Here is a 22,132-nt window from a genome sequence, read left to right on the forward strand (position 1 = left end):
GGGAATAGCTCTGTTTGTTCCCAGCATATAGGGGCAGTAGACATTAGACGTCCTTTTTCAGGAGTTAGCCATATAACCTCATCCCATATTTGATAAAGGTCAGGTAAAAAACCATTAGATCTAGACCCATTTGCCTTATGTGTAGCAAAATAGTCATTAAACCGAGACAATGTATAATCAAAATTAAAAGTCACGTTATGTCCATAGTTAAAGTACAAAGTGTTGCACCAGTCCATTTTAGGGTTGTTAGATGTCATCAGATGAAGAAGAGTCATCACGAATGATTGTCATTGAAGGTATTCTCAGACTTGGAGAAAGTCTTCTTTTTGAAGTAGAGATGTCCACCCCGGGAAGCCTTCCACTGATGAAGAGGGGAGCACTCCACAGACCCAGCAGTTAGACTGAAGGTGGAATTCAGCGTAGGAATGAGCCCAGGACAGGAAGGCATTGTCTTGAAGATCAAATGGCAGACTCAGGACTTTTGGCGTCAGCAGAAGTAGGCTCACATAGATTATCAGGCCCGTCTGAAAAGTACAAAGTCAGAGCATAGAAACTAAAAACATAAAATGAAGTCACTTAGTTCTGGTCAGGGTGCCACCTCTTAACTCAGGTGTTATGTACCCACGAATCAATTCCTGGCACTTTGACAGCTGTGGGAGAAGAAAGAATAACCTGGTGAGGGCTTTCCCAGAGAGGCTTGAGGGATTGGACCCCAGATCCCAATGTTTTTATGAGGACCTCGGTTCCTGGCTCAAATAGAGCCTGACTCAGAGGCTGGGTCAGGAGTTGTCTCCTGGAGTTCTGTTAATGCCTGTTGAAAAGCTGAGAGCTGAGTTACATAACTAGTTAATTCCAAGGCTTCAGGGTCTATAATAATGTCTGTGCAAAAGAAAGGCCATCCATAAATACGTTCAAAGGGGGACAGTCCCTCCCGCTTTGGGGGCAGTTTGAGTCCTCATTTAAGCTGTGGGTAGGACTTTAATCCAATTGTCCTGTGTCTCTTGAGTTAATTTGTGCAAATGTCTTTTGATAATGTCATTAGCTTTTTCAAGCTTTCCTGAGGATTGGGGTCTCCAGGAACAGTGTAAGTGATATTCTATTCCTAGCGCTTTAGATACTCCCTGAGTTACCGCAGCTTTAAAGGCGGAGCCATTGTCACTCTGAAGGCTCCGTGGCAGCCCAAACCTGGGGATAATTTCATGGATTGAAATCTCTATAACCTCCTTAGCCTGTTCACTATGACAGGGAAAAGCCTCAATCTGTTAAGGGAAGCACACTGATTGAAACCGCCCACTCTGGCCAGGCACCATAGTAACCATTTGCATGAGTTGTTTCACGACAGGAGGTCCTGGTAAGGAAAAGGGAACTAATAAGCCTCCACCAACCAGAAGAGTTCAGAAAAGGTCAAAAGGAGACACCACCTGTCTGACGACCTCCCAGAATCCTTCTCTCTGGCATCCATCTTGGCTGAACAAGGCGTGCACCACCAGGAAGGACTCTGAGTCAGAATGATTGGCTAAGGACAACCCGGAAACTAATCCCATCACCATAAAACCCGGACTGCAAGCCACATAGCACAGCAGTTCTCCTGGATTCCCTTACCCTACTGCTTTATGCCTGGATGCCCTTTCGCAATAAAATCTCTTGCTTTGTCAGCACATGTGTCTCCTCGGACAATTCATTTCCGAGTGTTAGACAAGAGCCCAATTTCAGGCCCTGGAAGGGGTCCCCCTTCCTGCAACAAATAGCGACTCTGGTGGGATTCTTCTTTGTTGAGACTGACATCCTGACCACTTGAGGAGACTGACATCCTGACCACTTGAGGTACTCAGGGGCCAGCTTGCCCGCCGATGGACCAGACCCAGCGGCTGCAACTGAGACCCTTTTGTCCCTGGTCTCCTCCTGACGCAGACAACTGGCCAGAGTGCCCCGACCAGTAAGGAACAAGAGACTTTATTGACCTCTCTCCCCTTCCATCTCTCTTTCCTCTCCTTAATCCTTCCTATCCTTCCCCTTTTTTCTAGTCCCCCGGTTCCGGACGCAGGAATCTGGTCGAAGGGCCTCAGCCTGAGCTGAGAATTGGAAACTGATCACCTCCCCTTGGCAGAGAACTCGAATTCTGGTTCTGTTCTGGTCTGATTTCCGGTAGGCCCGAGTTCCAGTCCTCCCTTCTCTGGAGGCCCAGGGTAAAGTGCCATAATGCCTGGGTATCTGCAGGTGGCAAGAAATGTCTGTAAGGCCACCCCTTTTGCCCCCCTCTCCCTCCTCCTCCCCCTTCTTCTTTCAACCTGGCTTCCTTTCCTCCCTTTGAAATCTTTGAAGATCTGAAATATTTTCCTTTACTCTGTTAATACTTGGATCTGAAGTTCTGTGTCTCTATAGGAGGTTTTCTGAGAGACTGTATTCTTGTATTTAAGAGAGTGTCTGATGAGGACTGCCACGTTTGTATGTGTGTGTTTTAACTCTGTGTTCTGATTTTTGATGGCCATTTTGCTTTTTCTGGCCACCATTTGGTTTAGACCTGCTGCCATTTTGTTAAACTTGATTTTCTTTCCCTGTACCTTGAGACGAGGGCTCTTAAGAACACTTATCTAGACCATCTCTAACACCTGAGAATGAAAAAAAATGGAAAAAAGCCTTTAAAAATTTTATTTACTCCAACTGTTTTTTATAAACTACTAAATTTTATATTGTAATATCTAATTCATGACTAAGCTTAGAAAATGAAGCTAGATCTTACATTGTGTCTGTCTAAATATGTCTTGGTATGTCTTTGTCTCTGGGTAATATTTTTGAGGTTAATTTGTAAATGAGCTTTATTTAATTGGCTTAAAAAAAAGTGCTTACAAATCAAATAATTCTAAAATAAACAACAAATTCCAGGTTCATGTGAACTAGAAAATATTCAATATTAAATACCTTATATTAATGTTTGTTTGTTGACCTATCTAATATAGACCATGTCTTAGAGTAATTAACATTAAGTAAAATATTTTTATTGTACCTAAAATTAATATAAGTTAAATAGTATCATATCTGTTACAAGTTTGTCAACAAGGAAATTACCTCGAGTGAAGAAACTTCTAAAAAATGTAAATGAGATATGAGCTTTTATATAAACTCTATTAAAAATAATTATTCTTTAGGAATATCTGTCTAAAATAGTCTCTCCAGATTGGCGTAACTTGAATTTCTAAGGGTTGTGCTAAGTGTGCTAAGTGTTAGAAGTCTATTGAATAGTTAGATCATTTCCAAATAAAATAAGATTTTGAAACATTTACTACTAAACACTAATTTCCTTTTACAGAGAAACTAAAAAGACTTGGGACTATAAATGAATAATGTTTGGTGCCATCCTAAAATGTTCTAAAAAAACAGGGTTTTAAAAATTATCACTGGTTTTTATGCTCACCAATCTATAAAATGCTAATATAAAAGTTAGTTCTTGGTTGCTAAAGGAAAGTAAAAACTATGTTTTCAGTAAAAAAGGTATGAAAAAATACTAAAAAGAGTTATGCATAATCAGGATTTTCTAAAATTGGATTACAAATAGTTAGATAAATGGATTTTGTTAGAAATGACACAGCCATAGAAAAACTGGTTAAAGCCAAAACTGGTTAGGTCCAAGATGGCAGAGTCGACTTTCACTAGACCTTGAGCCTCTGTATATAATACGCCCATCCTGACATATCAACAAGCTAAATGATACACTCATCAACATTGACTAAATCTGACCAAATGTTCTAAACCCTTTTAATTGATTTTTTTTGACAAAGATTCCTAAATCGAATTCTTTTGAAGTTCCTTTGACTTCTAGCTAACTTTAGGGTGCTTCAGAGGGCCCCTGAAACATCCCAAAGAGAGATATTAAGCTGTGTTTATTTGGTTGGTTAAAATACATGAAAAATATTATCAAATGAGTAATAAATCCTCTCATGTTATAATGTAAATATTACTAATACAGATATTCTAGAAATTATATGGCGCTCTTAACCATCTGATTTGTCCTGGTATTCTAATGAAAAACCTGATGACTTCACAAAAGTTAACAAAGGACTGAATGAAGCAGAAAATATGCTTATAACTTTTATGGTTTCTGTCTGAAAAATTACAGGTTTGAATCTTGTGTTTTCTGGGAGTAGAGAAAACCTTCCTCTCAAACTAATTATGAAAATAACTTGGTAAAATTATATGTTATAAACAAAGCAATTATATTTTCTCTCTATCTGACTCCTCCAGAAATTTGAAACTCTTAGGTTTCCAGTAAGTTTATCAAATGAGCTAAGAAGGTTATCTCATTAACAGGTACAAAAATCTCAAGGAATTTTTGAGACCTTAAAAAAGAAAGAATTCACCTAGATTTGTTAGACAAAATCTGTGATAAGCCTGTGGTGTGAGTTTCCCAGCCCTGTTTTATTTTAAAAGTTCAGTCTGCGACTCTATAAAATTTTTCAGCAAAATAAAAAGTCTATGATCAATTATGGTTATATAAATCATCAGACTAAAATTAGTGAGAACAGACCTATTTTGTAAACAAGCTAAACTTAATTTGGTTATATTTGATAAAAATGAAGGTAATTTTAGGAAGAAAAAGATGTTTCAATATATGTTAAATCCCAGTTTGTTAATGGAGGTCTGCATGTAGTAAGACTCATTTCTTAGATAGATCTTTGCTGTTATGTGATATTAATGTAAAATTTAATTGAATTCTTAAAAAACACCCAAGTTTGTTTCTAAAGCTTTTCTCAGCAATCTATCTTTGGATAAAGATCAGATGCCTCATGACCTGCAGCCAGGACTGAAAAAAGACAATTTAAGAGACTGTCTCCAACCAGGATGAAAGGACTTTTTAATCAGGTACTCTTAACTAGCTTATGCACAATGAAACTGAAGGAAAATTAACTCTTAGATTAATTCCCACTTCCAAAGTCCCCTACACTAGATTGGCCTATAAAAAAGACAGCTGACCTGATCTCACCTTAAAATGATGCTCAGAGAAAAACACTACACTACACCAGGATGAAAAGATGACATCAGAGGTAGACAGCTTGCCCAAGATGCTGAAACTGATTTGTATGATCATTTACAATGTTTTCTTGACTTCTTAGACCTTTTCATATAAATCAAATGCTTTTCTATCATAGGCCTGATCCTATGCTAGTTTTAAAAATCAATCCAGTTGTTGGGTTTGTGGCCAATTATCTGTGTCTAGTTCTGGGTTCAGTTCAGCTCAGTTCAGTCGCTCAGTCGTGTCCAACTCTTTGCGACCCCATGAATCACAGCACGCCAGGCCTCCCTGTCCATCACCAACTTCTGGAGTTCACTCAAACTCATGTCCATTGAGTCGGTGATGCCATCCAGCTATCTCATCCTCTGTCGCCCCCTTCTCCTCCTGCCCTCAATCCCTCCCAGCATCAGGGTCTTTTCCAATGAGTCAACTCTTCGCATGAGGTGGCCAAAGTCCTGGAGTTTCAGCTTCAGCATCATTCCTTCCAAAGAACACCCAAGACTGATCTCCTTTAGAATGGACTGGTTGGATCTCCCTGCAGTCCAAGGGATTCTCAAGAGTCTTCTCCAACACCACAGTTCAAAAGCATCATTTCTTTTTGAGATTGCAGCCAAGTACTGCATTTTGGACTCTCTCGTTGACCATGATGGCTACTCCATTTCTTCTAAGGGATTCCTGCCCACAGTAGTAGATATAATGGTCATCTGAGTTAAATTCACCCATTCCAGTCCATTTTAGTTCGCTGATTCCTAGAATGTCGACGTTCACTCCTGCCATCTCCTGTCTGACCACTTCCAATTTGCCTTGATTCATGGACCTAACATTCCAGGTTCCTATGCAATATTGCTCTTTACAGCATCGAACCTTGTTTCTATCACCAGTCACATCCACAACTGGGTATTGGTTTTGCTTTGGCTCCATCCCTTCATTCTTTCTGGAGTTATTTCTCCACTGATCTCCAGTAGCATATTGGGCACCTACCAACCTGGGGAGTTCCTCTTTCAGTATCTGTTGAGGTCCTTTAATGGACCGGAACTTGGTGGTCCGGAGTCGATGATAAGAAAGTAAAGGAGAGAAAGAGACTGATATTCCTTGGTTTATGCAGAAAGCCAATAAAGCCCCTGACACAGGATTTGCTCTGTTCACGGAGGCCTCAGGCGCCCTCTCAACGGGGTGAAAACTCAGAGCGCCTTCTCGAGAGGGTCCTAGAAGCCTGGGCAGGAAGGTGAACTCAGAGAGCCTCTGCGCTCCAGGGGATCAGCCTGAAAAAGAGAGGGAGCGAGCGAGTGAGCGAGAAAGAAAGAAAGACACGGGGACCAGAGCTCTGATGGAGCAAAGGTGTTTTAATCAACATGGTGTGGGCATATATACTGTCTTACAAGGTAGTTATTCTCAGCAAAGATAAAGATTAAAATTCCAGACTTACAAAACATAGGCGATCCATATTAAAGAGAGAGAGAGTTGTAAACAATCACTATTACCGTATGGTTCACAAGAAGGAAGAGAGTGCTTATCACCATATAGAAGCACTAATGAAGGAAATGCCTGGATTCCTCAGTCCTGGGAGAGGCTTGCCTCTCCTCTTAATTCCTGAATATTCAGGAATTAATAAGGAACAGAGAATTCCTGACAGATCCAAAACAGCACACAGGAAGCCTCCTGTTAAATGTTTCCTGACTAGTATCCCATCATTTTGCCTTTTCATACTGTTCATGGGGTTCTCAAGGCAAGAATACTGAAGTGATTTGCCATTCCCTTCTCAGTGGACCACATTCTGTCAGACCTCTCCACCATGACCCGCCCATCTTGGGTGGCCCCACAGGGCATGGCTTAGTTTCATTGAGCTAGAAAAGGCTGTGGTCCTAGTGTGATTAGATTGGCTAGTTTTCTGTGAGTATTGTTTCAGTGTGTCTGCCCTCTGATGCCTTCTTGCAACACCTACCATCTTACTTGGGTTTCTCTTACCTTGGGTGTGGCAAAGTAATGTCTCTGCTTTTCAATATGGTATCTAGGTTGGTCATAACTTTTCTTCCAAGGAGTTGAGTTCAGTTCAGTCTCTCAGTCGTGTCCGACTCTTTGCGGCCCCATGAATCTCAGCACGCCAGGCCTCCCTGTCCATCACCAACTCCCGGAGTTCACCCAGACTCACGTCCATCGAGTCAGTGATGCCATCCAGCCATCTCATCCTCTGTCACCCCCTTCTCCTCCTGCCCCCAATCCCTCCCAGCATCACAGTTTTTTCCAATGAGTCAACTCTTCGCATGAGATGGCCAAAGTACTGGAGTTTCAGCTTTAGCATCAGTCCTTCCAAAGAACACCCAGGACTGATCTCCTTTAGGATGGACTGGTTGGATCTCCTTGCAGTCCAGGAACTCTCAAGAGTCTTCTCCAACATCACAGTTCAAAAGCATCAATTCTTTGGCACTCAGCTTTCTTCACAGTCCAAATTTCACATCCATACATCATGACCACAGGAAAAACCGTAGCCTTGACTAGATGAATCTTTGTTGGCAAACTAATGTCTCTGCTTTTGAATATGCTATCTAGGTTGGTCATAACTTTCCTTCCAGGGAGTAAGCATCTCTTAATTTCATGGCTGCAGTCACCATCTGCACTGATTATGGAGCCCCCAAAAATAAAGTCTGACACTGTTTCCACTGTTTCCCCATCTATTTCCCATGAAGTGATGGGACCAGATGCCATGATCTTCATTTTCTGAATGTTGAGCTTTAAGCCAACTTTTTCACTCTCCACTTTCACTTTCATCAAGAGGCCTTTTAGTTCATCTTCACTTTCTGCCATAAGGATGATGTCATCTGCATATCTGAGGTTATTGATATTTCTCCCAGCAATCTTGATTCCAGTTTGTGCTTCTTCCAGCCCAGCATTTTTCTTGATGTACTCTGCATAGAAGTTAAATGAGCAGGGTGACAATATACAGCCTTGACATACTCCTTTTCCTATTTGGAACCAGTCTGTTGTTCCATGTCCAGTTCTAATTGTTGCTTCCTGACCTGCATACATATTTCTCAAGAGGCAAGTCAGGTGGTCTGGTATTCCCATCTCTTTCAGAATTTTCCACAGTTTCTTGTGATCCACACAGTCAAAGGTTTTGGCATAGTCAATAAAGCAGAAATAAATGTTTTTCTGGAACTCTCTTGTTTTTTCTATGATCCAGCAGATGTTGGCAATTTGATCTCTGGTTCCTCTGCCTTTTCTAAAACCAGCTTGAACATCAGGAAGTTCACGGTTCACATATTGCTGAAGCCTGATTTGGAGAATTTTGAGAATTACTTTACTAGCGTGTGAGATGAGTGCAATTGTGTGGTAGTTTGAGCATTCTTTGGCATTGCCTTCTTTGGGACTGGAATGAAAACTGACCTTTTCCAGTCGTGTGGCCACTGCTGAGGTTTCCAGATTTGTTGGCACATTGAGTGCTGCAGTTTCACAGCATCATCTTTCAGGATTTGAAATAGCTCAACTGGAATTCCATCACCTCCACTAGCTTTGTTTGTAGTGATGCTTTCTAAGGCCCACTTGACTTCATATTCCAGGATGTCTGGCTCTAGATGAGTGATCACACCATCGTGATTATCTGGGTCATGAAGCTCTTTTTTGTACAGTTCTTCTGTGTATTCTTGCCACCTCTTCTTAATATCTTCTGCCTCTGTTAGGTCCATACTATTTCTGTCCTTTATTGTGTCCATCTTTGCATGAAAGGTTCCCTTGGTATCTTGAATTTTCTTGAAGAGATCTCTAGTCTTTCCCATTCTGTTGTTTTCCTCTATTTCTTTGCATTAATCACTGAGGAAGGCTTTCTTATCTCTTCTTGCTATTCTTTGGAACTCTGCATTCAGATGCTGATATCTTTCCTTTTCTCCTTTGCTTTTTGCTTCTCTTCTTTTCACAGCTATTTGTAAGGCCTCCTCAGACAGCCATTTTGCTTTTTTGCATTTCTTTTCCATGGGGATGGTCTTGATCCCTATCTCCTGTACAATGTCATGAACCTCTGTTCATCAGGCACTGTATCTATCAGATCTAGTCCCTTAAATCTATTTCTCACTTCCACTGTATAATCATGAGGGATTTGATTTAGGTCACCATACCTGAATACTCTAGTGGTTTTCCCTACTTTCTTCAATTTCAGTCTGAATTTGGCAATAAGGAGTTCATGGTCTGAGCCACAGTCAGCTCCCAGTCTTGTTTTTTCTGAGTGTATAGAGCTTCTCCATCTTTGGCTGCAAAGAATATAATCAGTCTGATTTCGGTGTTAACCATCTGGTGATGTCCGTGTGTAGAGTCTTCTCTTGTGTGGTTGAAAGAGGGTGTTTGCTATGACCCGTGCGTTCTCTTGGCAAAACTCTATTAGCCTTGCCCTGCTTCATTCCGTATTCCTAGGCCAAATTTGCCTGTTACTCCAGGTGTTTCTTGACTTACCTCTTTTGCATTCCAGTCCCCTATAATGAAAAGGACATCTTTTTTGGGTGTTAGTTCTAAAAGGTCTTAATGTCTTCATAGAACCGTTCAACTTCAGCTTCTTCAGCGTTATTGGTTGGGGCATAGACTTGGATGACTGTGATATTGAATGGTTTGCCTTGGAAATGAACAGAGATCATTCTGTCGTTTTTTAGATTGCATCCGAGTACTGCATTTTGGACTCTTTTGTTGACCGTGATGGCTAGTCCATTTCTTCTAAGTGATTCCTGCCCACAGTAGTAGATATAATGGTCATCTGAGTTAAATTCACCCATTCCAGTCCATTTTAGTTCGCTGATTCCTAGAATGTCATCATTCACTCTTGCCATCTCCTGTTTGACTACTCCCAATTTGCCTTGATTCATGGACCTGACATTCCAGGTTCCTATGCAATATTGCTCTTTACAGCATCGGACCTTGTTTCTATCACCAGTCACATCCACAACTGGGTATTGTTTTTGCTTTGGCTCCATCCCTTCATTCTTTCTGGAGTTATTTCTCCACTGATCTCCAGTAGCATATTGGGCACCTACAGACCTGGAGAGTTCCTCTTTCAGTATCCTATCATTTTGCCTTTTCATATTGTTCATGGGGTTCTCAAGGCAAGAATACTGAAGTGGTTTGCCATTCCCTTCTCCAGATCAGAATATCATCTACATATTGTAACACCACTGCTTCAGAGTTATTAAAGTTTTGTAGATCCTGTGACAAACTTTGTCCAAATGAGTGAGGACTGTCACAAAATCCCTGGGGCAAAACTGTCCAGGTTAACTGAGAAACTGGCTGCATAGGGTCTTCAAAGGCAAATAAAAATTGACTTTCCTCCACCAAAGGCACTGAATAGAAGGCATCTTTCCAATCAGTTACTGAGAAATATTTGGCCCGTTCAGGAATTTCAGACAGTAGAGTATAAGGATTAGTCACCATGGGTGTGAAGGAAATACAGCCTCATTTATTATTTGTAAATCTTGAACTAGTCTCCATTTACCATTTGATTTCTTTATACCCAAAATAGGAGTGTTGCATGGACTGTTACAGGGAAATAATAGTCCCTGCTCCTTTAAATTTTCGATGATGGGTGTTAACCCTTCCTTAACCTCAGATTTCAGTGGATTCTGCTTCTTATGTGGAAATAAGTGTGGGTCTTTGAGCTTGACAACTACAGGAATAGCATTTTGTGCTCAACCCACAGATTTTCCATCAGCCCATATTCTAGGATTTACATTTTGTTCAATTAAATGGAGAGAAAGGCAGGGCTCCATATTCATAAAAACAGAGGCATGGAATTTGCTCAGTATATCCCTCCCCAATAGGGGTGAGGGAGACTCTGGCATGATCAGAAACTCGTGTGAAAATAGCACGGAATCCCAGTTACAACTTAAAGAATAATTGAAATAATACCTTTTGGCTCATCCAGACAGTCCCATTATGGAAGCGGACCGGGAAGAAAGTGGGCCAGGGGCTTCAGTAAACACAGAGTAAGTTGCCCCTGTATCTAAAAGGAAATCGACGGATTGGCCCCCCACAGTTAATAATACCCGGGGTTCCTCAGGTGTAATTAGGACAGGAGCTTGTGTGGGGACCCCCGGGCACCTTCAGTTCTGATTGCCTTGAGAGTCTGACTCCTGAGACCTACGCCTCTGAGGGCAGTCTCTCTTTCAGTGTGGTCCTTTGCAGACCAGACAGGGAGCCGGGGGCGGCTTAGATTCCTGAGGGCAATCCCACTTGAGGTGCCTCTCCTTTCCACAGTAATAGCAAGCCCATACCTTTTTACCTGGGTCCCTCTGGGCATTTTTCTCAGGCTGTTTAAGAACGGTTCTCGTAGCCATTGTGAAAGCTTCCACCTGTTCCTTTGTCTTTTTCTGCCTTTCTTTCTTTTCCTCATATTCCCTACCATAATAGACTGTCTGAGCCAGTTGTAACCGATTATCTAAAGACTGATTTGGTCCATATGCCTGTTTTAATAGCTTAAGGCAGATATCTGGAGCCAACTGAGTGAGAAATCTATCCTTTAAGATCACTTTTCCCTCTTCACTTTCGGGATGAGTCTCAATGAATCTGCAAAGGGCTTCTCTCAGTCTATCTAGGAATTTACCAGGAGCTTCCTTCTCCTCCTGTTCTAAGTTTGCCAATTTGCCATAGTTTAAAGGCTTAGAACACACCTGCCTGAGTCCTTCAAGAATACATCCGACAACATGACTCTTATCCCATCTTCCTTTAGCTGTGTTGTAGTCCCAATCTGGTTCTGTAATTAAGACTGCCTGATTCCCAGTAGGGAGGGTGGTTATCTCATCCTCCTTCTTCCCTACTGATTCATTACCAAGCCATTCATCTCCATAAGCAACCGCTTTTCCCAAAACTCGACTTTTTGAGTCGGGAGTCAGCGTTTGTCCCAAGATATACAACGCATCCTTCCAAGTAAGGTCATAAAGCAGAGTAACACCTTTAAAAGCTTTAATATATTTTTCTGGGTCCTCTAAATAGTCTCCCAGATCCTCACTGATTCTTTTTATTTCTTAGTTATTAACTCTCATAGACTGATTATTTCTCCCGGTGGATGCTTCATGAAGAGGCAACAGCTTGTGTGGCTGTCCCTCAGCCCCTGTGGCTGCTCTGTGCATATGATCCCAGGGGTAGATTGGAGAAACCCGTTTTTCTTTATCTCTTTGTCTCCTGTCCTCCATCTCATCTCTTACTTCGATGGTCTGAGTCTCTATTGAAACCAGAGTAGTCTGAGGTCATACTGAGACAGGAGTTGTTTGGACTTCTACTTGGGCCGTTTGAATCTCAGTTTGGGTTTCCACTAAGACCAAGGCAATCCTTCTTGGGTGGGGGGGCGGGTTCTCTCGCTTTCAGTTTGCTCAGTTGGGAGCCCAGGGTATGAGGGCGAAGTAGGAGGACAGGAGGGAGCTGAAGGTGTCACACACAAATCTATATCCTTAGGACACAAGTCTGGCATATTTTGCAGAGAGAAAAAGGGCAACACATATGCTACTTCTACCCATTTCCCTTGTTTTCTACAGACCTGGTCTAATAGTAAAACAGTATTATACTTAAGAGACCCTCCAACTGGCTACCATTCGCTGTCCTCCAGTGGGTACCGTGGCCATACAGTATCACATAGGAAGACCAGGTGCGTCTTCTTTAAGCCCTGGGGATCAAATCTATCCCAGTTTTTCAGGATACAGTTCAAAGGAGTGAGGCCGGAATTGTTAGCTCCCATCTGTAAGAAAAAAAAAGCGACCAGCGCCATCTTTCTACCAGAGGCATCCCTCCCTGCTCTAGATGGGGGTGTAGACAGACTTCACACCAAAAGCTTTTCTTTCCTAGTTGGACTTAGTCTGTCCCTTACCGATGCAGGCATCATACTCATCCCTCCCGGTTCTACCACCGAGATGGGGTGGGGATGCACCAGGGGTAGACCTGATAGCATCCCTGACTGACATCCAGCTCCTCACCATTAAAATCTTGTTCATCTCTTATGCCAACAGGAGTGCAATCAGAGTAACCTTCCAGAATCCCTCCCAACCTAAGACCACTGGGGGAAACATTCGTTACCCTGAGTATATTCCTGACCACAATAAGACAGATATGAACATAAAACTGTGATGTTCCTTCCAAGTGTCACCACACCAGTATAAGAGCCTCCTCTGGTCCACTAAGAGCCAGCATTACCAAAGGGAAAAACCCATTGTAGTTCCAATCTGAGTAACCTTTAACCTCAGAGATGCTCTTGGAGCTAGAGCTCCATCTAGCTTCTGAACCTACGATTCCTAGCGAGGCTAGGTGCTTCCTGACTACCAATCCAAGTTTGGGACCTAAGTAATAGTACACAGTAACAGCATAGATCACAAGTCCCTTCTAAGTCTATGATCTGATAGGTTAGGTCAGTACTTCTAATTCCCAAGGAGCTATGAAATGGTCAAAGAGACCGAAAAGTTTGACCGAGAAAGGAGAGTTCGGTCCACACTTTTTGCCCATTTCTGGTCGGTCCCCAAAGGAGACGTTGGGTGCCTCTTGGCATTGGCAGATTGGTATAAACCCCGGACAAGTTTCTGCCATAAGCTGTATGAGATCCCTGTGGAACTGCAGAGCAGGGCTCCTCACTTACTTCACACAGGGTGTTTCATTCATTCACACAACCACACCGTAGAGTTAGTAAAGTACAGCAGAAAACGTGTTCGCTAGGAGAACAAAGAACTAGAGCTCCAAGCATCCTTACCTTGTCCTGCAGGATCCTGGATGAGCCCCCAAGATGAAAGGTTGTTGTTGAACCATGAAAAGGCGCCAGGATCCTTGGCCTCCAGAGGAGAAGTATTCAAGCTGGGGCCAGAGACAAAGCTTGATCACTCAGAGCTTTTGTGTAGTCTTCAGCTGGATGTTATATAGTCACTGCTGCTGCTGCTGCTGCTACTGTTGCTGCTGCTAAGTTGCTTCAGTCGTGTCTGACTCTGTGCGACCACATGGACGGCAGCCCACCAGGCTCCCAGTCCCTGGGATTCTCCAGTCAAGAACACTGGAGTGGGTTGCCATTTCCTTCTTCAATGCATGAAAGTGAAAAGTGAAACTGAATCACTCAGTTGTGTCCGACTCTAAGTGACCCCATGGACTGCAGCCTACCAGGCTCTTCCATCCATGGGGTTTTCCAGGCAAGAGTACTGGAGTGGGGTGCCATTTATAGTCACTAGCAGTCTGTTAATGAAAGAAAGGAATTTCTTAAAACTCAGAATGGCACCAGGCCCCTCATCCATAAGATGTATTTTGGGATAATCTTGGCACCAAATGAGTCATCCCAGGCCATAAAACGAATGACTTGAATCTTGTAGAAGGGCACATTACCATACAAATAGTTTCATTTACGTAGATTAGGGGAACAGTGTCTGACTATAACATACTGGTTTGTCAAGTAGGTTCTGAGCCATTAGGCAGAACCGACTTGAAGACAGAGTCTGGGGTAAATGCATTGTATATTAACATAGCTTAAGACAAACATTTCCATAAGAAAAATGCATTGGTTAACTCAAGGTTTGAGAATAGTAAACTTCAGGTGAAACCAGGTGTCATTATGGCAATACAGTATTTTAAGAGAAACCTCCTTTTAAATTTGTATAGAGAAGGGAAAAAAATATCACTAGTTTGTTTCCTCCTGCTGCTTAAGAGAGATAAAAATGTCTGACACTTGCATCCTCCGTTTGGAGACCCCTGGCCTTCTTGCCTGTTACCCTTTCATATGGACAGAGGTTCGTGACATTGTACAGGAGACAGGGATCAAGACCATCCCAAAGAAAAAGAAATGCAATAAAGTTTTCTGAGGAGGTCTTACAAATAGCTGAGAAAAGAAGAGAAGTGAAAAGCAAAGGAGATAAGGAAATACACACACACGTGATCAGAGTTCCAAAGAATGGCAAGGAGAGATAAGAAAGCCTTCCTCAGTGATTAATGCAAACAAATAGAGGGAAACAATAGAATGGGAAAGATTAGAGATCTCTTCAAGAAAATGAGAGATACGAAGGGAACATTTCATGCAAAGATGGGCACAATAAAGGACAGAAATGGTATGGACCTAACAGAAGAAGAAGATATTAAGAAGAGGTGGCAAGAATACACAGAAGAACTATACAAAAATGTTCTTCATGACCCAGATAATCACGATGGTGTGATCACTCATCTAGAGTCAGACATCCTGGAATGTGAAGTCAAGTGGGCCTTAGGAAGCATCACTACAAACAAAGCTAGTGGAGGTGATGGAATTTCAGTTGAGCTATCTCAAATCCTAAAAGATGATGCTGTGAAAGTGCAGCACTCAATATGCCAACAAATCTGGAAACCTCAGCAGTGGCCACAGGACTGGAAAAGGTCAATTTTCATTCCAATCCCAAAGAAAGGCAATGCCAGAGAATGCTCAAAGTACCACACAATTGCACTCATCTCACAGGCTAGCAAAGTAAGGCTCAAAATTCTCCAAGCCAGGCTTCAGCAGTACATGAACCATGAACTTCTAGAAGTTCAAGCTGGATTTAGAAAAGGCAGAGGAACCAGAGATCAAATTGCCAACATCCTTTGGGTCATAGAAAAAGCAAGAGAGTTCCAGAAAAACATCTATTTCTGCTTTATTGACTATACCAAAACCTATGACTATGTGGGTCACAACAAATAAACTGTGGAAAATTCTGAAAGAGATGGGAATACCAGACCACCTGACCTACCTCCTGAGAAATCTGTATGCAGGTCAGGAAGCAACAGCTAGAACTGGACATGGAACAACAGACTGGTCCCAAAAATGGAAAGGAGTATGTCAAGGCTGTATATTGCCACCCCGCTTATTTAACTTCTATGCAGAGTACATCATGCAAAATACCAAACTGGATGAAGCACAGCTGGAATCAAGATTCCTGGGGAAAATATCAGTAACCTGATATGCAGATGACACCACCATTATGGCAGAAAGTGAAGAGGAACTGAAGAGTCTCTTGTTGAAAGTGAAAGAGGAGAATAAAAAAGTTGGCCGAAAGCTCAACATTCAGAAAACTAAGATCATGGCATCTGGTCCCATCACTTCATGGCAAATAGATGGGGAAACTGTGGAAACAGTGACAGACTTTATTTTGGGGGGCTCCAAAATCACTGCAGATGGTGACTGCAGCCATGAAATTGAAATTACTCCTTGGAAGAAAAGTTATGACCAATCTAGACAGCATATTAAAAAGCAGAGACATTACTTTGCCAACAAAGGTCCATCTAGTCAAGGCTTTGGTTTTTCCAGTGGTCATGTATGGATGTGAGAGGTGGACTATAAGGAAAGCTGAGCACCAAAGAATTGATGCTTTTAAACTGTGGTGTTGGAGAAGACTCTTGAGAGTCCCTTGGACTGCAAGGAGGTCCAACCAGTCCATCCTAAAAGAAATAAGTCTTGAATATTCATCGGAAAGACTGATGCTGAAGCTGAAACTCCAATACTTTGGCCACCTGATGCAAAGAACTGACTCATTGGAAAAGACCCTGATGCTGGGAAAGATTGAAGGCAGGAGAAGAGGACAACAGAGGATGAGATGGCTGGATGGCATCACTGACTCGATGGACATAAATTGGAGTAAGCTGCAGTCCATGGAGTCAAAAAGAGTCAGACACGACTGAGCGACTGAACTGACTATCTCAGGCCATAACAGTGCTCCCCCTTCTGGGTTCCCTACTCTATTTAATGAAGAATAATAAAGTCACTCAGACATGTCTGACTCTTTGTTACCCCATGGACTGTACAGTCCATGGAATTCTCCAGGCCAGAATACTGAAGTGTGTTGCCATGCCCTCCTCCAGAAGATCTTCCCAACCCAGGGATCGAACCCAGGTCTCCCACATTGCAGGAGGATTCTTTATCAGCAGTATCTTTTGATACTGATTTCTAACATAATTACACAGTGATAAGAGAACATACTCTGTACAATTTCAATATCTTTAGAACATGAAATGTTTGTACCTTGTTTTACATCCTTGGATATGTTCCAGTGTTTTCTAGTTTACAGTCTGTGGGAACTTGAATAGAAATTGTGTCCTACTGTTGTGTGAAAATTGTATAAATCTTAATTATGTCGAAAAAAATGTTTACATTTTTAAGAAATGACATTTATTGTCTGTTTTTCTGTTTTTCCTCATAGACCTTGCTAGATGTTTCCATAAAGGTAGAGAAAAGGATCCTGCAGGAGAAAAGAAACTGAGACCTTTTGAAAAGACTCCAAATGGTGAAGAATCTGATGAAGAAAGTCAAAGACTATGAAGATTTAAGTGAAATGTAGCAATAAATGATGCTTTTTTTAGCTCAATTTATTCTTTCATTGAAAAGTCACGTCACATCGTTCTTCGGTGTTTGTTTTGTATTGATTTTGTATTTTTTTCCAATTTTTACTTCATTTATTATAATATCTAAGTATTTATATAGAAACATAAAGCTACATACAGATGCATTAGGTTTATAGCTCTTGCACACAGATAAAACCGAAACTTTACAGATCAGACACAAGGAAAACACAAAACTGCACATGAATTATAAAAGCTATGCATATTATATAAATAAGTACATTAAACAGAGATGGACTACAAATTCTAATTTTAAGAAAAGATTTATAGGACCGGATTTTGTTTAAACAAATAAAAACAAACAAAAAACAAAACTGACAATACACTGCTTATAACAGACAGAGGTTGAATGTAAAGACACTGAAACACTAAAAGTATCAGGATGTAAAACTGGTATCATTATATAACATCAAAGTAAACATAAAGCAAAAGTGATCAGAACTAAAATAAGAAGTAGAAAGTCCACAGTGGGAGTATGAGATATTTGTGCGCCTCTCTGTAACTGACAGGGCAGAGAGAAGACGCAGTAGGGCTATAGGAGATTCAAATAACACAATTAGTGATCGTGACCTACACGATAAAATTGATTAATTAAAAGACAGACTCTAAGTATGCTGGATATAAATGTGGAGTTAAATACCAGGAGAAACAGCTTTAAATGTCCCAAGGGGTACCGTAGGAAGAAGAACCAGGAAATGGGGGGCTTTGGGATCTCCCACTGGTAAACAAATGTCTCCTTGGCTACCAAACACTTCCTTGCATCCAAAAAGAAAAGTCAGGCTTCCTGTCAACTGGTGGTAGTCTGTTCCCACACATCACAGTTTCCCAGACTGAAAAAGAACATGTGCAGTGAGACTCAGATATAAAAAAAGTCCTATGTTACACCAAAATCACTGATCTCTAACCAAGCATCATTCCAGAACTTGCCCAAAAGAGTCTGGGCTTCCATAGCTGAATCATCAGCTGGGCCATTTAGGTGCTGCTTCTCAGAGCAGCCTGGCTTCCTCATGAATGGCACCACAGTGCCCACTTCAGCCATTCCTGAATGACTTCAACAATTTCTTTCCTATTCCCCATTTACTCATTCTTTTATTTATTTAATTTTTACCTGATTCTCTTTCTTTACTTAAATAAAATTTGACCCAAATAAATATTAAAAGGAAATTTTATGTCACTACTGTAAATGTAGAAGCATTACATTTGCTACAGAAAAGGAGCTGTAAAAATAAATTAAATTAAAATGTGACACTGTATACTAACCTCTAGTTAGATACCATTGCCTAGTTTTTTCCTTGATGAAAAAGAGAAATGAGGGACTTCCCTGGAGGTCCAGGGGTTAAGACTCCATGCTTCCAAAGAAGGGAGCACAGTTTCGATATCTGGTCAGGGAACTTCTGCATGCTGTGTATGCACAAAAAGGAAAAAAAAAAAAACAGCAAAGTTTGAGACAAAATAGGTAGATTGGCAGTGACAGTGGGTTTTTGGTTTTTTGGGTTTTTTTGTTTTTGTTTTTGTTTTGACTGCACTGGGTCTTCATTGCAGAGCTGTGTGCACAGGCTTAGTTGCCCCGAAGCATGAGGAACCTTAGTTCACCAACCAGGGATTGAACCCTTGTCCCCTCCATTGGAAGGCAGATTCTTAACCACTGGACCACCTGGGAAGTCCCAACAATGGATTTCTTTCCCTAATGACGTAAGAGAACTATAAAGAGAATAACTTTTCACTTTGTAGTCCCCTGGTTTAATGTATGACTGTGCACCATCCACTATCACTGGTGGTCCCTCCTCTGAGGTTGGCGACCACGCTGTAGGTGACTAGGTCCTAGAAGAAGTTGGCTAAACACTGCCCTTCCCCATGCATACCCAGCCTGCTGGTAACTAGAGTGGACTAATAACCAAAGGCAAGGTGGTGTTGTTCAGTTACTCAGTCGTGTTTTATTCTTTGCGACCTCATGGAAGGAAACATGCCAGGCTTCCCTGTCCTTCACCATTTCCCACAGTTTGCTCAAACTCATGTCCATTGAGTTGGTGATGCCATCCAACCATCTCATCCTCTGTCGTCCCCTTCTCCTTCTGCCTTTAATCTTTCTCAGCATCAGGGTCTTTTCCAATATGTTGGATGTTTGCATCAGGTGGCCAAAATAATGGAGCTTCAGCTTGAGCATCAGTCCTTCCAATGAATATTCAGTGTTGATTTCCTTTAGGATTGACCGGTTTGATCTTCTTGCTGACCAAGGGACTCTCAAGAGTCTTCTCCAGCACCACAGTTCAAAGGCATCAGTTCTTTGGTGCTCAGTCTTTTTTATTGTCCAGCTGTACATGACTACTGGAAAAATCAGTTTTGATTATACAGACCTTTGTCGGCAAAGAGAGCGTGAGTGGATCCCAATTAGCACCAACTCTAGTCAGTGCATCTGTGTCAGGACTGAGCACTGCAGTGGTGACCGCCACTTCTCTACCCTTGAAGCTTTCTCTGGAAATTCCAAGCTCACATCCATGTTCCCAAAGTTTAAGTGGCCAGCTCTGCACAGTCTGCCCAGGTCCAACTCCACACAGTCTGAACGTGGACATAACTCAGGAGCAGCTCCTAGAAGGAAGGACAAATGATGGTTCATTGAAAGCCAATGTCAGCATCTCTGGCCTGGCTCTCCCTCTACTGACACCTTAACCTGCAGCCTTCAATCCCTCGAAGGGGGAGGTGAAGTCGCTCAGTCATGTCCGACTCTTTGCGACCCCGTGGACTGTAGCCTACCAAGCTTCTCCGTCCATGGGATTCTCCAGGCAAGAATACTGGAGTGGGGTGCCGTTTTCTTCTCCAGGGGATCTTCCGGCCCCAGGGATCGAACCCGGGTCTTCCGCATTGGAGGCAGATGCTTTAACCTCTGAGCCACCAGGGAAGCCCCTGGGGGAGGATCTAAATCTGCTGGGTCAGCCACCAGGGTCAGCCTTCCAGAGGCAGGCAGTTGGGGGAAAGAAGCCTAGCCTTTTACTACCTAGAAAGCGGCTGGGTGAGCTTGAACTTTGGAATCAGACGGATCAGCATTCAACTTGGCCTGTCGCTGAGGACCTGGACACCTTTCTTTGCTTCCCAGTCTGGGTCTTTTCATGTGGGAAATAGAGATTAAAATGACGATCTGATAAGGTTGCCCTGCAGAGTGGTGCTTATGGATATTACCTCGCTGAGGACCTGGACACCTTTCTTTGCTTCCCAGGCTGGGTCTTTTCATGTGGGAAATAGAGATTAAAATGACGATCTGATAAGGTTGCCCTGCAGAGTGGTGCTTATGGATATTACCTTACAAGTGCTCCATAAATACGTGTTCCCTCAGGCAACCTACTCTCTGAGGCTGTAGGGCTGGGGACGGTAGGCAAGAAGCCAGGCACAGATTACACCGCACACAATGTGAACCAGCTGCCAGGGCTCATGGTGACTCAAACTCTTCCCATCTGTCCCTCGGGATACTGCCACTCCCTCCCTCACACACTGCCTGCCCTTCTCCTAAGACTGTTCGTTTCTTACTGCCTGGCACGGGGAGTTGTTACTTACTAATTATTTTAGTTACTTCTTGGAAAAATACCACCCTGACCCCTCAGTTCAGTTCAGTCGCTCAGTCGTGTCCGACTCTTTGTGACACCATGAACCGCAGCACGCCAGGCCTCCCTGTCCGTCACCAACTTCCGGAGTTCACTCAGACTCACGTCGTTCGAGTCGGTGATGCCATCCAGCCATCTCATCCTCTGTCATCCCCTTTTCCTCCCACCCCCTATCCCTCTCAGCATCAGAGTCTTTTCCAATGAGTCAACTCTTCTCATGAGGTGGCCCTCACCGAGATACAAAAACAAAATAAAAAAAAAACAGTCATTTTATCACTGCATTTAGTTATTTAAAGCACCAATAAAAAAGTGAAAACCTCTCCTGTGGCCTTTTTGACGCCACCTTGAGAGGTCACCACTGATAACATCTTGATTCTTTTAGTCTTTTTTCTTTGCTTGTAAAGTCATCGTGATTCTTGATATGCTACTTGCTAGCTGTGTGACCTTGGGCAATGACTGAACAACTTGATGCTTCAGTAGAGATATTAACAACCTTTGTTGGCTCAGACAGTAAAGAATCCACCTGCAATGCAGGAGACCTGGGTTCGATCCCTGGGTTGGGAAGATCCCCTGGAGGAGGGGATGACAACCCACTCCACTATTCTTGCCTGGAGAATCCCCATGGACAGAGGAGCCTGGCGGACTACAGTTCATGGGGTCGCAAAGAGTTGGACGCGACTGAGCAACTAAGCATATACAAATACTTGCAAAATGTTTAGAACAGCTCCTGGCACTCAGAGTAAACACATAATACTTGTGAATAATTATTATTATAGCATCTATATGCATAATATGTCACATATACCATTTTGTTTACAGAAGCAGGATCAGTATATCATGCCAGAAGCAAACAGTCTTTTGCCTCTCAGTTCAAATCCACTCTTATTAGCCTGGCTTGATGATTCTGTAGCTACATGCTGTGAAATACCTTTGCCAGCCGGCACACTCTTAGACTTGTAGGTAGAAGGCGCTGGAGGGACAGGGCAAGCAAAAGCAGAGAGAGAGAAACCTCTTCCTAGTGGGGCTGCTCCTCTTCTCCTGTCAGGCACAGCTGCCGGAGGCTTGCAGAGGACCTGTGGGACCTGAGAACTGGGTGGGCACCCAGTGGGCAGTCCCCTGCCCGCCAACCCCACTTACCAACTGTAGACAAACTCTGGCTTGTGACACACACACCCCCTCCACCCCTCTATCCCCTCCAGGGAAA

The 22,132-nt window shown here is 42.5% G+C and overlaps 1 long non-coding RNA gene across 1 annotated transcript; it reads left to right on the forward strand.

Moving 5' to 3' along the window:
- The first annotated feature begins 1,341 nt into the window (after nt 1–1,341).
- On the forward strand, nt 1,342–17,301 carry LOC147378033 (uncharacterized). The gene is made up of 2 exons (XR_015144085.1): nt 1,342–1,936; nt 17,137–17,301. It is a non-coding gene; the product is annotated as an uncharacterized LOC147378033 (long non-coding RNA).
- The last annotated feature ends 4,831 nt before the right edge of the window (nt 17,302–22,132 follow it).

Source organism: Bos grunniens, chromosome 2 (assembly GCF_055505025.1).
Source record: "Bos grunniens cultivar Pamir isolate PY7600 chromosome 2, Bosgru_T2T1.0, whole genome shotgun sequence".
Taxonomy (NCBI): Eukaryota; Metazoa; Chordata; class Mammalia; order Artiodactyla; family Bovidae; genus Bos; species Bos grunniens.